This window comes from Bufo gargarizans, chromosome 1 (assembly GCF_014858855.1).
Source record: "Bufo gargarizans isolate SCDJY-AF-19 chromosome 1, ASM1485885v1, whole genome shotgun sequence".
NCBI lineage: Eukaryota > Metazoa > Chordata > Amphibia > Anura > Bufonidae > Bufo > Bufo gargarizans.
In genome coordinates, this window is record NC_058080.1 from 104,701,781 (window position 1) to 104,720,919 (window position 19,139).

Here is a 19,139-nt window from a genome sequence, read left to right on the forward strand (position 1 = left end):
GATTGTTGTTTATCACAATGGAGATTTGCCTATTGAAAAGTTGTTTCATTCGTTGTTTTAGAAAGCTTGAATTCAGTTGTTTTTTGTGTGTAAAATTGGGAATTTTTTTTTAAAATGTTACATTTTCTTATTTTTTTTATATTTTTTTAAAAAAAATTAAACTTTTTTTTTCACTGCAAGGGGGGACTTATACCATGGACTGCAATAGAATACTTTCTTACAGTCTATGGGATTTTTACAGATGTCCTGTTTGCAGGCAGCTCACTATTACAGGCCTGAGAAGTGGAAATGCAGAGTGCAGGGAAGAACCCCTTATGTGACAGGAAGCTTGATCTATGGAATTAGGACAAATGAGTAGAGAAAATACGTGACTAAAATAGAGACTGGAGGCACTGTGAAAAGACGTTTAATCCCAGAAAACCCTTTTGATATTTAGTTTTTTTTTTCCATAATACCCAACTAAATAGAAGTGATATTATATAATTAAAGTATGGTATTTAAGTAGAAACATGCAATGGTGATTTCCTCATCTCAAAAAATGCATTGAAACAAAAACCAACAACAGTAGTAGGTATGCCCCCACAAAAAAGTCAATGTCTCAATACCTTGTCATATGGCCTTGAACATAAATTATAGCTTGACAATGACACCTCATGCTGTTCACAAGTCAACTTATTGTCTTCTGAGGCTTGGCATCCAATTCTTCTTGAACAGCAGACCTCAGGTCCTTAACGTTTTGGGGTACAGAGTTACGAGCCTCTACACAGTGACTCAACTAACCCTATAGGTTTTCAATGGGATTAAGGTCTGAAGAAAGTGCAGGCCAGTCCATTTGAGGTGGCCCAGCCATTCCTTAACCCCTTAAGGACACAGCCCTATTTCACCTTAAGGACCAGGCCATTTTTTGCAAATCGGACCAGAGTCACTTTAAGTGCTGATAACTTTAAAACGCTTTGACTTATCCAGGCCATTCTGAGATTGTTTTTTCGTCACATATTGTACTTCATGACACTGGTAAAATGAAGTCAAAAAAATTATTTTTTTTGCACCAAAAAATACCAAATTTAACAAAAATTTGGAAAAATTAGCAAATTTCAAAGTTCCAGTTTCTCTACTTCTGTAATACATAGTAATACCCCCAAAAATTTGGATGACTTTACATTCCCCATATGTCTACTTCATGTTTGAATTTTTTTGGGAATGATATTTTATTTTTTGGGGATGTTATAAGGCTTAGAAGTTTAGAAGCAAATCTTGAAATTTTTCAGAAATTTACAAAAACTCAATTTTTAGGGACCAGTTCAGGTCTCAAGTCACTTTGCGAGGCTTACATAATAGAAACCACCCAAAAATGACCCCATCTAAGAAACTACACCCCTCAAGGTATTCAAAACTGATTTTGAATACGTTGTTAACCCTTTAGGTGTTGCACAAGAGTTATTGGCAAATGGGGAGGAAATTTGAGAATTTTATTTTTTTGTCTAATTTTTCATTTTAACCCATTTTTTCCACTAACAAAGCAAGGGTTAACAGCCAAACAAGACGGTATCTTTATTGCCCTGACTCTGCCGTTTACAGAAACACCCAATATGTGGCCGTAAACTACTGTACGGCCACACAGCGGGGCGTAGAGTGAAAGGTGCGCCGTTTGGTTTTTGGAAGGCTGATTTTTATGGACTGGTTTATTTACACCATGTCCCATTTGAAGCCCCCTGATGCACCCCTAGAGGAGAAACTCCCTAAAAGTGACCCCATCTAAGAAACTACACCCCTCAAGGTATTCAAAACTGATTTTACATACGTCGTTAACCCTTTAGGTGTTGCACAAGAGTTATTGGCAAATGGCGATGAAATTTGAGAATTTCATTTTTTTGCCTAATTTTCCATTTTAACCCATTTTTTCCACTAACAAAGCAAGGGTTAACAGCCAAACAAGACTGTATCTTTATTGCCCTGACTCTGCTGTTTACAGAAACACCCCATATGTGGCCGTAAACTACTGTACGGCCACACAGCGGGGCGTAGAGGGAAAGGTGCGCCGTTTGTTTTTTGGAGGGCTGATTTTTATGGACCGGTTTTTTGACACCAAGTCCCATTTGAAGCCCCCCTGATGCACCCCCAGATTATAAACTCCATAAAAGTGACCCCATCTAAGAAACTACACCCATCAAGGTATTCAAAACGGATTTTACAAACTTTGTTAACCCTTTAGGTGTTGCACAAGATTTAATGGAAAATAGAGATACAATTTCAAAATTTCACTTTTTTGGCAGATTTTCCATTTTAATTTTTTTTTTCCAGTTACAAAGCAAGGGTTAACAGCCAAACAAAACTCATTATTTATGGCCCTGATTCTGTAGTTTACAGAAACACCCCATATGTGGTCGTAAACCGCTGTACGGGCACACGGCAGGGCGCAGAAGGAAAGGAATGCCATACGGTTTTTGGAAGGCAGGTTTTGCTGGACTGTTTTTTTTTTACACCATGTCCCATTTGAAGCCCCCCTGATGCACCCCTAGAGTAGAAACTCCAAAAAAGTGACCCCATTTTAGAAACTACGGGATAGGGTGGCAGTTTTGTTGGTACTAGTTTAGGGTACATATGATTTTTGGTTGCTCTATATTACACTTTTTGTGCGGCAAGGTAACAAGAAATAGCTTTTTTGGCAGCGTTTTTTATTTTTTTATTTACAACATTCATCTGACAGGTTAGATCATGTGGTAATTTTATAGAGCAGGTTGTCACGGACGCGGCGATACCTAATATGTATACAATTTTTTTTATTTATGTACGTTTTACACAATGATTTCATTTTTAAAACAAAAAAAATGTTTTAGTGTCTCCATAGTCTAAGAGCCATAGTTTTTTCAGTTTATGGGCGATTATCTTAAGTAGGGTCTCATTTTTTGCGGGATGAGATGACGGTTTGATTGGCACTATTTTGGGGTGCATATGACTTTTTGATCGCTTGCTGTTACACTTTTTGTGACGTAAGATGACAAAAAATGGCTTTTTTTACACCGTTTTTATTTTTATTTTTTTACGGTGGTCACCTGAGGGGTTAGGTCATGTGATATTTTTATAGAGCCGGTCGATACGGACGTGGCGATACCTAATATGTATACTTTTTTTTTATTTATGTAAGTTTTACACAATGATTTCATTTTTGAAACCAAAAAAAAGATGTTTTAGTGTTTCCATAGTCTAAGAGCCATAGTTTTTTCAGTTTTTGGGCGATTATCTTAAGTAGGGTCTCATTTTTTGCGGGATGAGATGACGGTTTGATTGTTACAATTTTGGCGTACATGCGACTTTTTTGATCACTTTTATTACCTTTTTTTGGGAAGTAAGGTGGACAAAATTTCAATTTCATCATAGTTTTTTATTTTTTATTTTTATGGCGTTCACCGTTCGGGTAAAGTAACATGACCGTTTTATAGATCAGGTCGTTACGGACGCGGCGATACCAAACATGTGTAGGGAATTTTATTTTTTTAATTTTTAATCAGTGATAAATATGTTTTTTGATTTTTACCTTTTTTTCACTTTTTTTTTGACCCAGACCCACTTGGTTCTTGAAGATCCAGTGGGTCTGATGTCTGCATAATACAGTACAGTACAATATATATTGCACTGTACTATATTTTACTTACACTGAACAGATCTATGCTTTCAGCACAGATCTGTTCAGCACCATGGACAGCAGGACGCCTGAGAGGCGTCCTGTTGCCATGGGAACCTTCCCCGTCTGCTCAATTATGGTCAGAACTGCGCAGACGGGGAAGGGTAAGGACGGGGCTCTGGGGGGGCTGTCTGGGGGCTCTCTCCCTCTCCATCGGGGGGCTGCAAAGGCACAGCAGCCCCCCGATCGGAGAGGGAGGGAGCTCCCTCTTACTGTTAACTTTTTCCATACAGCGGTCCGTACGGACCGCTGTATGGAAAGGGTTAAACGGCTGACATCGCATCACAGATGTCAGCCGTTTATACCAGGGTGCCAGCAATGTGCTGGCACCCTGGTATACCCACTGTACACCAACGATTACGCAATAGGAGGCGGGCGGGGGATCGCGATCCCGCCTGCCGCACCGCCCGCCTCCCGCACCGCCCCCACCGCCCGCAACACCCCCCCTGCACCTCCCACCGGGCTAAAATCATTCAGAGGTGCAGGGGGGGTGATAAATATATATTTTCGCCACACTAAAGTTTCTGATCGCCGCGGTCAGGGACCGCAGCGATCAGAAACTGCAGAAAGCGCAACAAACCGCAGGTCTGAATTGACCTGCGGTTTGTTGCGATCGCGGACATGGGGGGGTCACGGGACCCCCCCGCGCATTTAGCCGAGGTGCCTGCTCAATGATTTGAGCAGGCACCTTGTTCCGATCACAGCCGGCCGCACGGCAGTGATCGGAACAACACATGACGTACCGGTACGTCATGTGTCCTTAAGGACTCGGGAAACATGCCGTACCGATACGTCATGTGTCCTTAAGGGGTTAATGATGTGACCTCGATGAGCTGGCACATTGTCGTCTGTGAAGATTAAATTAGGCCTGTGTTGTTCATGCAGATTCACAATGACTGGATTAATGATGCTATTCAACTAGTATGGGCTTGTCACTGTACCATGCACAAAGTGTAGGGAAGTTCTGTATTGACTAGACACACCAGCACACACTAAAATACGGCCATCAGCAAAGGCTCGTCGAGTGACACCAGTGGCTGATGCATAGCACTCTCCTTGACGTCACCATCATTTCTGATCAATGTGAATTGACTTTCATCAATGAACTGGCACACTGATCCCTCATCCAGCATAGATGCTCCATGGCCCATGCAAGAAGTAGACACCTGTTCCTGGTAGTTTGGTTAGGTACCCTTGCAGGTCATCTAACACACAGACCACATTGATGTAAACGGTTTCAAATAATCTGATGTGACACTTGGGTTTCTGTCACCTCCCTTAAATGTGTCTATTGTGTGGCATTCATCATCCGGTTCCACAGGACACTGTTCAGAATTAAGTGGTCATCAGCATGGGATGTTGCCAAAGGATGTCCACTCCTATGCTTTTTAGCGATTATTTCCATATCTCTGTATCTCTGTTGCAACCTGCTGATGACACTCTGACACACTCTAAACTCAGTGACCACTTCTTTCTGAGAGCATCCTGCTTGAAGCCTCACCTCACAAAAGCGAGGTACTGTTGATTAATTGTTTGGTGTTCTCTTGGTCTCATGATGTCAAAATGCGAACAGAATGATGAGAAGGACTGTTTAAATACCAATTCTAATTGAACCAGGAAATTTATTTGGCAATCCATGGATCAAAAACCTGTTGCAAATGTTGCCATTAAGCTCCTTAATAGAGAACAGCAAGTTGTGCAAAAAAGGACTGAAACATTGAACAGTTGGACATGTGCATTCAAAAGTTTTAAAAAAGTCACAATAAAGGGGTTTTCCCATCACATACAATGGGGATATTGCTAGGATATGCCCCCATTGTCTGATAGGTATGGGTCCCACCTCTGGGACACACACCTAAAAGGAGAACAGAGCGGAGAGAGCTCTGGGTGAAGGACCCTAGGTTTCCCGAGGTTCGTCCACCACCAAGCGCTGCTCCCTGCTGCTCCCATATAAGTGAATGTGAACGCACATGCGGCCCCTGCTCCCATTAATTTCTATGGGGCAAACGGAAATAGCCGAGCCAACGCTCGCCGCTGCAGCCGCCCTCCATTTATTTTCCTGCTCCGTTCTCGTTGTAGGTGCGTATCCCAGAGGTAGGACCCACACCAATCAGATAATAGTGGCATATCCTAGCGATATGCCCCCATTGTATGTGATGGGAAAGCCCCACTTGTGAAGGCTATACTGCATTTTAGGCTAATCCTCAAATTTCACCCACTAGCCAAATATCCCTTTTGTTCAGGCTCCAATGACACATATGATAGCATGACAGTAAGTAGACTTTACAGTTGTATGAGAGTTGCTCAACTAACTATTCCACTAAAATACATCAACTGTACAAAGTAATGTTTTTGCAACTTCTGATCACACTGTTCACACACATACATACATTTTATCAAAACTTAATACCAGATCTTATGTCATCAAATGAAACATACAATTGTAAACACATTAAGAAGTACCATGTAGTCCTAGCTTTAGCCAGCATCTTTGGATAAAATTGGGGCATTGTGTTGTAGGTATAATACAGACCCTAAAATGCTGTTTCATTATAATTGACATATGGAAACATGGAAACAATAATAACACATTCTGTTCACAAAGTTTGGATAGAGTTATTATTAATTTTTAGCCACCATTTCCTTCCAGGGTAGGAACAGTGCTTTTTGACGAAAATATTGATCTCTTTAACTACCTAACTAAAATGCAACTTCTGATAGGTCCAATAATGCCCAAAGGACAATAGTCTACTCGTATAATGCAATACAATGGGGTATCTCAGAGGCTTCTGTGAAATTAAAATATACTAAAGGAGTCTTCAGTTCCATTAAAACAGTTGCCTGAAGTCATAAGCTTTTATATGGTCACTGACCTCCTCAGTGACTGCTAAATTTATACAGTATAGGCAAGAAACAAGATGAAAAGCAAAAGTTAAAAGAAATAAAAACTGAGTTGCTATGAAATACAGTGTTATCTGTCTTCAAAAGCTCACTCTGTGAAACTGTAAAAGACATTTTATATACAGTTCTGGAATTATTGTAATGTGCTGTTACAAATGACTAGAACTACTGTTATCATCTTATGTTTAGTGAATTTCAAATAATAGAAAATGTAGAATAGTATATAGTATTTTCAAACCTTCTTTGGCCATTATAGTATATCATTAATGGTCAAACTGTAAGCTAGGGATATGTATTATCCTATTGTCTTTTAGCAATACTATCACTAACTTTTATCTAGTTTATTATTATTATTTTTTGGGGGGGAAAGACAGGTGAAGTGACAAAAAATGGTGAATTAGCCATTTAGATTTTTTTTTTCATTACCGTGTTCACCGTAAAGGATAAATACATTGATATTTTAACAGTATGAACATTGTGGGACATGGCGATGTCTATGATCTTTTTTTTTTTATTGTTTATTTTTATTTTTAAGTATGGAAAAAGAGGAGGTGTTTGAATTGACATTTTTTTTTTATTGAGTTATAGATAAGGACAGGCACACTTAATTTAGAGTAACTAAAGCAGAAATATAAAGTTAATGCCTTTCACATATTAATTTATTGATCCAAAATCTAAACCAACATAAAAAAGGTTAAAAGTGGAACTATATAAAAAGCTATTTCCATCAAGCATTAAAATATACTATAATAAAATATGCACATGCCCCTCAGTCCACTGTGTATGTAGTGAACAGCTGTTTGCCTTCACCTCCTACGCAGCCACCAATGGGGGACTCCACATATAACTTCTAACCACTATATATTTCCTTTAGTTGGGTCCAATTTGACATTTAATCCATACCAAGTATATTAATAATACAAGTCATATTCTTTCCAAAAAAGTAAAATAAGATAAAAAGTAAAATCAGGCAAACTGTCCCAATGGACGCTAGATATAGCCATGGAGTTTATTGATGTATCAACATACAGTTCCAAAGAGTGCTCTGTTTTAGTTTGTAGTTATATCACTCATTTATGATGGGCTGGTTAGTGTATCAACATATAGTTCCAAAGGTGTTCTGTAATAGTGATTATCTCACGTATTTATAATGAGCTGGAAGTCACTACTCACTGTTTGGAGATAATGGATTGCTACTGTTAGTGGTGTCCCAAGTGATGGCAGTGCTCCCCCCAAGATCTCTTGCTAGTTCTCCACGTGCAGTCAAACCCATATTTCAGCAGCTAAATCCCAGTGTACCACGTGATGGAGGCATCCCACGTGGCAAGACACGCTATACCTGAGCTATCCGGACTTTCTGTGTTGTATAGGGAGTGCTCCACACTTCGTAAATCTTTATTCTTGAGAGATGGACTTTCCATATATAAGTGGGTTATTTTGGTGGGTTCTGGACTCTGCATAACTTTCAAAATTGGCATTCATATAGTCAGAGAACCTTACCCATAGCAAAAAAGAAGGTAAGACACTAAAATGAAATATTTTTTTAAAATAAAATGTAAAAGATTTTTTACACTTATTTTTAGACATTTAAAATGTATTACAGCTGCTCACCTCCTCGTTGCTAAGGATATGGTGCTCTGTCAAATTGACTCACCCCATCAAAGTAAAGAATTAAATATAGCTAAGACAGGCACTCCTCAATTGAAACCATCCAAAGAGAGTGCATCATTTATACAAATATTTATTACACAGTAATTTCAACAGTTTACATGCTTGAAAAAAAGGAAATATATAATCCCCCAAATAATAAAAATCATAATTCTAGCAAATATAGCACTTTGATATCGGTATTGTATGTGTGCTACATCCATTGTGGATCTGTTGGACCTTGAAAAATTGTTATCTAATACACATACAATACACTTGTAAGATTGCTCAAATATGTACAATGTACAATATACCCACAAACGTTTACCACATTAAATTATAATATCACACTTTGGGCTGTCTGTGTATTGGATCCACTTGTTGCTTATAAGGCAATATGAAGTTATATGTAACAATCATCAGTTACTTATATAATTGGTGTCTGTTACATATACAGCCCACAATAGATTTCATAATATGTATCACAACTGTATCATTATCGTTAATAATAGTGATATCTTGCTTGATTATCCTTAGTTGATAAAACTTCTATTTGCCATATAAATAGTCCACACTTCTCCTATTTACATTTAGTTTGTTTGTGCAATCAAGTAGTAATAGTAGTTTGGTGCATTCAAAGGGTAAGTATATAATGTCTGCCGTTAGACCATACTATCATTAGGTTGCTCTTTCCTTTTGTTTATATTAGCACTGGTTATAGTCTAGCGGTGTAGATCTAGCAGTGATTGGTATCACATACTCACTGTTAGTAGCTATTATTGGTTGACCATGGCGTCCCACGTGGTAGTTGTCAGTCTCACTGCGTATCTGTGTTTAGAGCGGGTGATGTTATCTGTCTCATGGTATAGGTCGCACAGTCTTGGCGTCCCATGTGATCCTAACGTCCCATGTGATCAAGCGAGCTGGTTTCAATCTGCCCGGGTTTTCACAAGATGTAAGTGTGTAATGTCTATGGAGCACTCCGCACTTCTTTAAAAAGATAATTTCTTAATTATTTTTGTAAGTGGGTCCTGGATTCTGTAAACATGCCTGTGAGTCCCAGATTATTTTCTGAGTCGACCTAACTTCTTCCTCAGTGGCCATCTGAGGAGGATCCAATACACAGATAGCCCAAAGTGTGACATTATAATTGAATGTGGTACACTTTTGTGGGTATATTGTACATGGTACACTTTTGAGCAATCTTATAAGTGGATTGTATGTCTAATAAATACCAATTTCTCAAAGTCCAACAGATCCACAGTGGATCTAGCACACATACAATATTGATATCAAAGTGCTATATTTGCTAGAATATCTGGTGTCGGGGGGGGGAGCAGTCAATGGCAGACTGGGACCGGGACATGGATGGAGAAGCAGCAGCGGCGGTGCGGAGACCAGGAGCGGAGTAGGGAGCGGGATAAGTATATTCCCCCTGAGGGGCCCGACATATGGGGGGGGGGGCTGTTTGTGAAATTGGATAACCCCATTAAATAGGTAAAAACTCTAATAAGTAGTTTTGTAGGTAATAATAATTTCTATATAATAATTCAGCTGGATAACATACATCTTAATTCAAGATTGGATTTGAGGGGAATTTCCAAGGATTCCTCACAGTAGAGAGCTGATTTAGCAGCCATATTTCCTGATCAACTAATCAGTGGTCACTACATCTTTCAGGAGTCAAAACTGGACACTTTCACCTATAACGACCATATTACTGAAATCAGCTCTCATTTGTGAGGACCTTCTCTCAAAGGGCACCCTACATCTCATTCATCCCAATTCTCTATTATAAAGGTTAATGACATTGTACATATAATTTGGTAACATATTTTTTATAGTTTCAGTTCTGACTCCCTCAGAAGTTTGAAGCTGTTTGCTCTTGCAGCATATAACCTTTTACGTTCGCTTTGCTGCATTTGTTAAGAATGATATATTTGACAACGATTTCAGAGATGTGCTCATGGTAATAAACTATTGTGGGAAGACTTTAAATCTAATTAGTATCAGGAGGTGAAGTGACACATAACACACAGCTTTGCAGACTGTCAAACAGAATTCAAAATCAATGACCTCACAGACGTGCAGGTTTTACAGTCTTTAGAAATGTGTGAAAATTTACAATGGGGCTGCAGCCAGATGTGACTCTCTAGTGAACCAGAATTTTAAAATATTCTGACAAAGTGACACAATTTCTAGGAGATGCTGGTTTTGAGTCTTCTTTTCTGAATACAACATGCTATATCCAGCAATTTCATTTACATTTCCAACCCAATGGAAAAAAAAAACACATCTAGGCATGTTACACGAAAAAACAGGCTGTTCTACTTACCTTGTAGTGTGTGAGGTCCCTTCAGCCCCGAAAAGTTCCTAGCTTGCTAGTTCCTGCAAAGGTATGCGTTATTTGTTTCCCTGCCCATGTACAAAATTCAGGCTATTTACTGGATTCTAAACCTCCACTTTCAAGACCCGACCTCTGCCTGACCTCTGTATTGTTCTTTCACTACCTGCCTTCATCTGAGACCATTTACCCTATAGCACATACTGTGCCAATTGTGACCACAGCCTGTCCCTGACTACAATTTTGCCGGACCCTTAGGTGCCTCTCATCAGTGACTCTGACCCCCTCTCGGGTCAGTGTTAATAACACAGAGACTATGACAGGAGGTAGCAGCCTGGTAGTTTCCCTGCAGCGAAGCTCAGACCCCTGTAAGGAAATAAAGGACTAAAAAAACTGTTTAAAGTGTTACAAGTTAAAAATCATATTAAAACCGTCAAAAATGCTAGAAAACGGATATTTTGACATGAAAGCCTAAAAGTAGCAACTGTCCTGTCACCACTCCTGGCAATTTTGCTTTATTAATAATTTTATTCTGCATGCAATAATAATTCTGGAACATCCTTTTATATATTTATTATATAGCTCATTATACGTGAGTGGCTCATTGATCTTCCGCTCAGATTCATTCATTGTTGACAATACCAACTGTACTTTTCTCTGACGAATAAATTATTTTAGGATGAGAACAAAACCTGCATCTGTAAAAGCTTTTCAGCTTCTCAGATGTAATTGTGAAGTGGCACAATGACATAGTGTGGAGGTGGCAACAGCAGCATGAGGAAATCTAAGCGGTGAGGTGGCAGCAGCATCAAGAGACCACAGAGTGATCCGAGACAGAGTAGGGAGGTCGGTGACAATAATAGTATCCACTGACAATGGTATGTGTAAGAAGGAGCACTTGGCATCATATATGGCATATGTGTGGCATCAATATATAAGCAAAAGTTTGTGGCACTCTGCCGTCTGTTTGCTGCTGGAAGTCGGGTTCCCACCCCGTCTTATAATAAATATAGAAACTCCAGCTATTGAGTTGCAAGAAAAGGATTTTTTTAACTGGTATTGCAGCTGTGTACAATGTAACATTTCGGCCACACATTGGCCTTCATCAGACTTGTGCCGCTTGTTTAAATGAATGTTCAGGATGTGGGCATCAGGATAAAGGAGCATTAGCCCTGACTGGAAAGCGCCCAGTTAGTGCTAATGCACTCTTATCCTGACACCCACATCATGGACATTCATTTAAACAAGCGGCACAAGTCTGATGAAGGCCAATGTGTGGCCGAAACGTCACATTGTACACAGCCGCAATACCAATTAAAAAAATCCCTTTCTTGCAACTCAATTGCTGGAGTTTCTATATTTAATATGTGTGGCATCAGGAGGGTGGCAGCATCAGAATAGTAGATGAGGCAGCATGGATGATCAAATCTGATGCATTAGGCATTGGTGTGTGGAAATCATAACTGATCCACACATGATTCATCTTGAAAAAGTTCAGTCTCGCCACATTTTGAGTAGACAGGTGAGCTTTTCCAGGGCAAACTCAGCCAGATGTGGACACAAATCCAGTTTGGCTGCCAAGTAGTCCAGCGGATCTTCAATATGTAGTCCAGCGGATCTTCAATGTGGGCTGTCCAAGTATGCCACCGCCTGCTGGTTCAGGTTCTGCTCCAGGTCAAGCTGTTGCTGCTGGTGTGTAGTTTCTTTACTAGCGGGTGAAGAAAACTGCTCATCAGCGACTCTAGACTCAAGATGCTGCTGATGGAGCTAGTACTGCTCCTACCCCCCCCCCACCCCACCACTGCAGCCATGGCAGTGGAACGAGACTGTAAAGGGCCCTCCCGGTCAGACCTGCGAGAGGATGGATGATAGGCAGCAGCCAACTGACTACATAGGATGTCTCTATAGTAGTTCAGTTTGTCCTCCCTCTCAGCAGGTGTAAAAAAGGCCCCCATTTTGGACTGGTAGCAAGGGTCCTGCCAGGGGCGTAACTAAAGGCTCATTGGCCCTGGTGCAAGTGTTCAGCTTGGGCCCCCCTTCACTCAGCGCTGGCGCACCTAGGTCATCAATATCAGATCAGCCAACGATCAGCTATTTGGAGAGGGTAGCACTCATATGAGAGCTGCTTTCTCTGTACTGTTTACCTGCTCGCTGTTGCATTTGCAGTGATGAGCAGGTAAACAGAGCAGAGAAGGCAGCGCTCATACAAAAACAAAAAAAGCAGACAACCCCTTTAAAGACATACTTGGAAAACATCACATACAGCGCTACAGAACATACAGGGTAATACAGCGCCACATATGTACCTCTTACATCCAGCAACTTCTCTTCTCTGATGTAGATATTCTTTTTCCCCTTCTTTTCCTGTCAGACCAGACCCCCATGGTGACTTTTTTCAGCTGCGCCTTGTCTCCGCAGATTTTAACAAGCTGAGCTGAGTCCATAGCATATAATACTTGTCTGACTGAGGGAACAGAAAAGGACAGAGGCAGGTTGAGGACAGGTGAGGGCACAGGACGTGCTCCCGGGCCATGCCAAGTAAGGGTTGTGTCTGACAAACCCACCGACTCTTGGCTGGCGGTATCTGATGTCACTTGGGATGAAGTGGATGACCGAGTCAACCATTCAAGCACCACTGGGTTGCTTGTCAAGACATGACTGCTAGATGACACTTGGAGCTCAGGCCTCTCGAAGTGACCTCTGCTGCCACACCCCACTTACTCTTCTGCAACCTGTGCCTACGTCAGAAACATTTAGGACTCTGTCCCTCCCCTGTGCAAAGCCTGTCACTTCTCTGTCCGACATACTGTTAGATCAAATAAATAAAAAGGAAATTAATACACCCCAAAAAAGTCAGCAATTTTTTCACTTCACTGCACAACAGCTAACAAGCCTTTTTTCCCACTAATACACCACAAAAAAGGCTTCAGAACATATAACTGCACCGCTGAATGGCTAATAAACTTTTATTTTCCACTAATACACCACAAAAAAAGGCTTTAATTTTGTCACGTCACCGCACAATGGCTAACAAGACATTTTTTTCCCACTAATACACCCCAAAAAAGGCTTTAGAACATATAACTGCACCGCTGAACGGCAAATAAGTCCTTTTTTCTCACTAGTACACCCCAAAAAAGGCTGTAGAAAATACAACTGCACTGCTGAAAAGCTAATCAGATATTTTTTCCCCACTAATACACCACAAAAAAGGCTTTAGAATATGAAACTGCATCGCTAAATGTTTAATAAGACTTTATTTTCCAAAAATACTCCCCCAAAAAAGGCTGTATTTTTGTCACTTCACTGCGCAACACAAATAAGCCAATTTTTACACTAATATACCACAAAAAAGGCTTTAAAACATATAACTTCACCGTTGAACGGCTAATAAGACCTTTATTTTTCACTAATACACCACAAAAAAAAGGTTTTAATTTTGTCATTTCACCGCACAATGGCTAACAAGACTTTTTTCCCCCCACTAATACACCCCAAAAAAGCTTTAGAGCATATAACTGCACCGCTGAATGGCTAAAAAGACTTTTTTTCCACTAATACATCACAAAAAATGCTTTAAAACATATAACTGCACCGCTAAACGGCAAATAAGACTCTTTTTCCCACCAATACACCCCAAAAAAGGCAGCAATTTTGCCACTTTCGCGCACAACGACAAATAAGCCCTTTTTTTCCCTCTAGTACACAACAAAAAAGGCTTTAAAATATACAGTATAACTGCACCGCTGAATGGCTATTAAGACTTTTTTCCCACTAATACAACCCAAAAAAGGCTGTAATTTTGTCACTTCACCACACAATGGCTAACAAGCCTTTTTTTCCACTAATACACCCCAAAAAAGGCTTTTAACCTATCACTGCACCGCACAAGTGCTAATTAGACATACAAATGTTTCCTAGTAATACACCCTGTTAATGACTATATCACACAGCATTTGCACCCCAATAACAAGCAAGGTTTGCTGGAATTACAGAGGTATCATCTATTGCATTTCCCTTCAGGGACCCTTTGGACCTGGGATTTAAATTTATAGGGTTCAGATAGCCAAACGGCTAATGGTTTCCCGTTTAAGGTCAAATATAAAATATAACATTTATTAGGTATTCTTTAAAATGAACGGGAAGATAGAAAAGAAAAGGTATCTAAAATTACAGTGTTCTAGTGCTTGGTGACAGTATACACTTCTGGTTTCTGCTTTTATTTGCAGTCTTTCCCATAGTGTATCTCAGTCCTGAGGAATGGATCCTATTATGTTTCCCTCCTCCGGTCTAATAGGATTGTGACAAGATATATGCTCTCTGTCAGCCCTGCACCGAGGTGAATGGAGTACTTGTAACTCTATCCCTAAATTCCTCTTTAAGGACTGAGTAGAACTGTTCAAATCGGTAAGCCCAGTGTCTGCAGCGCACCAGGGGCCGATCACCATGCACACTACACTGATCTAAAACCTAGACTTGCAGCTCCCCCGACATGTTTCACCATGGATGTGGCATCTTCAGGGGCTATGGAGCTACTATCAACCATTGGTTGATAGTAGCTCCATAGCCCCTGAATAGTAGCTCCATAGCCCCTGAAGACGCCACATCCGTGGTGAAACATGTCGGGGGAGCTGCAAGTCTAGGTTTTAGATCAGTGTAGTGTGCATGGTGATCGGCCCCTGGTGCGCTGCAGACACTGGGCTTACCGATTTGAACAGTTCTACTCAGTCCTTAAAGAGGAATTTAGGGATAGAGTTACAAGTACTCCATTCACCTTGGTGCAGGGCTGACAGAGAGCATATATCTTGTCACAATCCTATTAGACCGGAGGAGGGAAACATAATAGGATCCATTCCTCAGGACTGAGATACACTATGGGAAAGACTGCAAATAAAAGCAGAAACCACTAACTTTTTAAAGAATACCTAATAAATGTTATATTTTATATTTGACCTTAAACGGGAAACCATTAGCCGTTTGGCTATCTGAACCCTATATATCATCTATTGCAAACCTAAAAGCAGCAGTATAATGGCAATTTGGATCCCCAGTCAGTGCAGCAAGGTGTAATAGGATTGTTCCTGTTACCCAGGCTATAAACTCCCCTATTGGACCCTTTTCTCCTTTTATGGTGTGGAATAATTCCTCCCTATCCTTTCCCTACACTTCTAATGATCTTTTCTAAAGTCTTTTCTACCACTTTCCTTAGCGCCTGCTGACGTCTCTCACTGCACTAAGTACACTGGAAAATGGCTGAATCCAAGGTGGCTGAGGCTATTTATAGGGCTGTGGTATCACAGGGGCTGGCTGCTCATTGGCTGCATGCATGGCTTTGTGGGTGATCCCTCGCACAGTGAATGAAGATGTACAATTTATGGTGTGCCATGGCTACTACTATCAGCTGATCGATAAGGGAGTGGTCATCAATTTTATAGTCTTAGAAAAACCCTTATAAAGTCTCCTGGACCAGGACAATGCCTATAATGTATCACATACTATTACTATGGTATGGTCATTGCAATATTATATCCTATTTTGTGTTATGTTTTTATTGATGTGTTGGTGTTTTTTTTATGTCCGTCTGTTAATTTATGTATTAGGGTGGTGTAAATTAAGCCTAAACAATAGCATTCAAAAAGCCAATATTTAAAGTATCTATAAAAATTGTAAGAACCTGAATTGGGTTGTTTTGCATACTTACTGTATAATGCTCCTTGTTCAAGAAAACCTAAAAATGTCTAATGGATTCATGAGGGTTAGCAGCTATTCCCATGCAGATAAGTAGTTTGGAATTCATAACTGTTAAATATTTCATATCTTTCTTAATATTTCAAAGTCTGACTGAAAATCTAAATATCTCAATGTTCATAATGAATGAATCAGTATAAGATATGGAATAGCCCGGACTTAACGTGTCATGTTCTGTATCTTACTGAGCGTTTTATAAAACAGAATGCAAGCTAGCAGCAGTAAAATTTTATTGTTGCTGTAGTAGCAGGATAAAACATTTAAATGATGTCGCTACTTATTGATTTTAATATGAAGAAGTTCATTTTGCATAAAACAAATAGAAGCCATTAACCTTATCTTTAAATGGTGTTTAAAAGTCGTTTTAAAGTGTCAGGTCAACCTGTGAAGTAGAATAAAATCATCATTGTAAAAGGCCTTTCAAGATCTTGTTTTATTACCTCAAAGACTAAAAAGCTGACTGATTTACAGTCAAGAAGAAAAGGCCGATTTACCTCTAGCGATTATCTGTAAGAGTGAAAACATTTGCAGCGGTATTTATCAAACATACAGTACCTAGACAGAATGATCATCAATAAAACAAATAAAACGTCCTTATTGTCACAAATTGGTCATTTTAAGGACCATGCTCGGCCCATGATGAGTACTGCTTGTTCAGCTTCATACTGAAGTTTCTTGGGCCCACCAGTAGAAAAAATTCTGAAGGCCCACCCTCTGTGTATACAATAAATTTACAAGTCTGTTTTTCAGTAAGGCCTCTTGCACACAAACGTTCTGTTTTTTTGTGTTCCGTATACGGACCGTATACGGAACCATTCATTTCAATGGATCCACAAAAAAAAAGGAAGGTACTCCGTATGCCTTCCGTTTCCATTTTTCTGTTCCGTTCAAAGATAGAACATGTCCTACTATTGTCCGCATAACGGACAAGGATAGTACTGTTCTATCAGGAAACAGCTGTTCCGTTCCGCAAAAAACTAAATGCACACGGACGTCATCCGTATTTTTTTCGGGTCCATTTTTTGGCATACCGCAAAATACTGAAAAAGCCATGCGGCCGTGTGCAAGAGGCCTAACTGTTATCATTGCACATGCAAGACTTATCAATAAAATGGAAGGAAGTGGTGGTCATTCATAGCTGCAATAGTGCTGGAAGCTCTGCTCCTGAGGGCTTGATATCCAAAGCATTCAGGTCTTCAATTTTCACAGTGTTTCACCTCCGGATGAAACACCTTTCTGGTGTAGAAACTTGTTGAGTGACATGGCACTGTATATGAAATAGGTTCATGGGCAAGGGGAAAGAGGGTCTCTCGCTGGTAGAAGTGTGTGAGGGTGTTGTATGCTAGGTGTGGTGTGCTTTGCAGGCTCCATATGAGCACACTGCAGTATATATGTGCAGCCGCCTGTTACAATTCTCAATAGCAAGGAACGACTAGACTAAGCATAATGATTGCTATAACTACCTCCAGCAAAGACCTACGTAGTGTGGGGCTGTTTCACACAGAGCAATCTGATAGTCCCAAGTGTAGCTGATCTGTATGTGTTACTACGTTGCTTAATTCTTTGTTTCTCTCACCAACCCACATTTTGTGACTGGAAAGGAGAATTATTTGTTCCCACCTCTTAATCCCATGTCCCTTTACCCAGCCTGATCAGATAATCTCTCTTTCTTTTAATTGAAATACATTATATATTTTTTTTGTTAATTTTTTTTTTCAGGCAGTTACCCTCATGATTAATAACTTTTAATAGGGTAACTGGTTTACAAGTAGACATAGAATTCAAAGGGCCCCTGTGCAAGGAAAATAATGAAGTAGACATTAAGGTTTCTTTACATAGGCCGAGCTAAAGCCGATTGTCGGGAGGGAAATGTTCCTTCCCAACAGTCAGATGCCCGTTCAGTGAAGGTGAAGCATGCAGTGCTCTCCTTCACAGAAAGAGGGATCCTATTATGATTGCTTGTCCTCATACAGCTGCACTGTTTTTAGGCAGTTCACAGGAATGTTTGTTCTTGATAATCTGCCTGAATATCGGGCCATGTAAATCCACCTTTAAGAGGTATTGTTGATGGGCACCTTTTTTTCCTGGGGCACTGTGCAATTGCTCATGCTGTATATATATATTATGTCCAGTTGAGATCTGGTTATTGATTCCAAGCTTAGCTTTAGCTTCTATCAGTTTTATTGGTTCAGTTCTATCAGTTTTATTATAATATTAGGTTATTGTGTCTAAGACGTGTCCAGGGGGTATAACAACACCAGTGATGCGATTGAGGCCCATACTTATTATCGGCAGACACCACAGAAAATATTATGGCGGTCATGTTAGTGGAGACCAAGTGTGACATAGGCACAGCCATATAGGTACAGTAGGTATAGTACATCGGAATATCATTAGAATTCTGATGCCAACCATTAGAAACATAATCCTATCTTCCATCCAGTTTGTATTAGTTTGGAAGTTGGAAATAAGTAGTATCACTGATACTAGTAATTTGCTTCTAACTATAATGAAAGGAATTCATTAGTTTTACAATAAATTTGTACAAATATTTATAGTTCATGCAAGGAACACCTATGATAATAATAGCAATTGGTAGCTTAAGATGTGCCAGTGTTTGCATATTATTCTTTTAATTTGTGGGCTTTTAGAATATGTTGTAATGAATGGAATGCAGTCTGTAGTTTTGTCCTTTCGTTTGAGAATCAGAAAGGTGGCGCTTGGTGACTTATTTAGTCTTAAAGGGAACCTGCCACAGGGATTTTGTGTATAGAGCTGAGGTCATGGGTTGCTAGATGGTCGCTAGCGCTTCCGCAA